Genomic DNA, 2,795 nt, shown 5'->3' with positions numbered 1-2,795 from the left:
ACGTTTTGAACTCTTCAAAGCTTGCTTCATTGACTTAAAGAATGAAACATAAAAATATGACATGGCTATAATTATTCTCTTGTTGACAAATATCTTAAGAATTATAAAAAAAAACACACTGACCTGAGCTGCATCCGTCGTATATAACGTATATTATAAAACATGTGTCATTATTCTCTTGTTGACAAATATCAATTTATTATTGTCGTTGTATAAAAGAAAAAAAAAGAAGAAGCTACGTGTAAATAAGATTGACTTTCCTACAAATTTTGAAGTTGAAATCACTCATAGACACATATATATACAAAGCATACATATATACATATGTTAATCACACCCACGCCTATATATAGTATATACACACATATACATAATAATACCTACAGCTTATATTTCTATTAAATAAGCGCACACATATACGTGCAGGCATATACATATATTGGCACATATAATGTGCACGCTCATCTATACATATACGTACAACATATATTTAAACAGCCAATGGCACACTCATTTCATATATAAAATGAAATAGAAACATTATTTTAATACTAATCAAATAAAATATCATGATTCCTTTTGAATTCAAAATTAAACAATTGAGTAAATTAATGATTAAAATTCCATACCTTACCATCATTATCATTTTCCAGAATTCAAAATGCCAATTCATTCATGGCTATCATGGAGCCGATTTTAACATGTAAGGCGGTGAAGAAAATAGGTAAAGTCTTATTTTCTAACTTAATGACAAATAATTGGCATAATGTATGGAAATAAATTTTAACACTCCTTACTTATCTTATTAACTTATTTGAATCCTTTAATTATTTTATTGATTTAAAACCCATTTTGTTGTTACAAATATTATTTTTATATTATTAAATTACTCAAAAATGCACTTATTGAAAAGAGGAAATACATCTAAATTCAATACAAAAACAAGACGAGTTAAAATCACATAATAAAACCAATTTATTATATAATTTAATCATATTAAACGTAGGTTAATAGGCACACCGATGTTTTAGGACGTCTAGAACATATTTCATTGTAAAAACAAAATAATTTGTCACAATGAATACAATTATACTAATTTAAGAAATAAATTTAACACTAATAATAATCTAGATAGATATGAAAGCAAGCATGTGGTGTTATAGTGATTACCCGCAGAAAAGATTGGAAGAAGCCGAGAAGGAGAAGGCCAAATACAAGGAGATGAGAAGGTATTGAAGTCTTTACTACAAGGAAGGCTTTCCTTGTGGCCGATGTTAGGAAAAATATCCAAGGAGTTTAAGCTGGATAAGAAAAGCTAAGCAGCCTATGCGAAATTTTACTTATCTAATAGGAGATCCAATTGGTGAAGACCACGCAATATGTTACTTCTAAGGACATCTACAATGAAAAGAATGAAATGACTTTGATTTGCAATCAATTGGAGAGTAATGAAATAAAATTGGCTATTGTAGAGTCTAGCCTTTCCAAGGTGAAAGTTCGCGAGGTAAAAGTTATTGAGGAAGCTATGCGGTAGTAGGGCAATGAGGTTCTTGATATTATCAGGAATCTTCATTTTGAGTTGAACATGAACTTATTGATATTACCAATAAGCCACGATACGAGAGGCTAGGATAAATGGGAGTGCAAAGGCAACTTATTAAATACATCGTGCCTTTGTAGCTTTAACCACAAATAAATTAAAGATAGGGATAATTGACAAAATAGACTAAAAATTGTTTCCACAATGGAAGGGCAGCATCTTTAAGCAATACCGACCAATTGAATGTGTAGTAGCAATACAAGGTGCTACTGTCATGTTAACTAGTGTAGGACTAACCCTTAACAGTCTACTCCTCAACCAAAATAAAAGTTTTAACTAAAGTTTAAAAAATATTTTTCAACAAAAGACTTGAGAAGATCAAAGATTTATTCAATATTAGAATTTTGTTTCATCAAATATAACTAAGAATACATAGCATGGCAATCAACGAAAACTCGCATGGTATCTAAAATTGTCAAAAAAGGAAATAAGGGTTGAACCCCTAACGTTGGTATATCAAATTTGTAAAGGTTTAACACACAATACTCAAAGAATTTAACATGGTAAGTGATGACTCTTATTACAATGATATGAGTAACTAGACCTAGAAAGTTTACCAAATCGACAAAACATGTTCTAAAATCATGAGGGATGGATGACCTAAATGTTGATGCCAATAACTAATAGAAGTTTTGGTGGCGACAGGAAGAAGGAGAAGCTATGATGATGATGGTGTCGACCACTTATGATGCTGGGACTCGAGTACGGGTAAGTACTCAAGTGTCAAATATTTTATTTTCTAAAATGTGTAAATACGGGAACATGGTTAAAAAGAGTCCAAATTTCGGAAACGAGTATGTGGGTACATCTTTCAAACTTCAATTTTTTTACAAACTCAAAATGTCATTTTGAATCGACCAAAATAAATTATTAACAAAGAAAGAAATGAGCATTAAATAAAGGGTTAAAACGAATAAAATTGAATTTTCGGGTTTGGTTTTCAATCATGGGAATTATTAAATATTATATAAAATAGAAAATGAATGATTTCATTGCAATTTGGACCTAGTGGAGCACTAAGTAGCACTATATGCAATCCATTTTCATTTTATACAAACGAAACTCTAAACTACCGTTACAAAGAGAGAAAGAAGGGGAAAAAAAAAGAAGAAAATGAAGGGAAAACCTAGCGCAGCTATCCTTCTCCACCCTCTTGGCAACAATGCTAGGTTTATAGATAGCGAAAACAGGAAAG

Source organism: Olea europaea, chromosome 18 (assembly GCF_002742605.1).
Source record: "Olea europaea var. sylvestris chromosome 18, O_europaea_v1, whole genome shotgun sequence".
Taxonomy (NCBI): Eukaryota; Viridiplantae; Streptophyta; class Magnoliopsida; order Lamiales; family Oleaceae; genus Olea; species Olea europaea.
Note: the sequence above shows the minus strand (reverse complement) of the source record.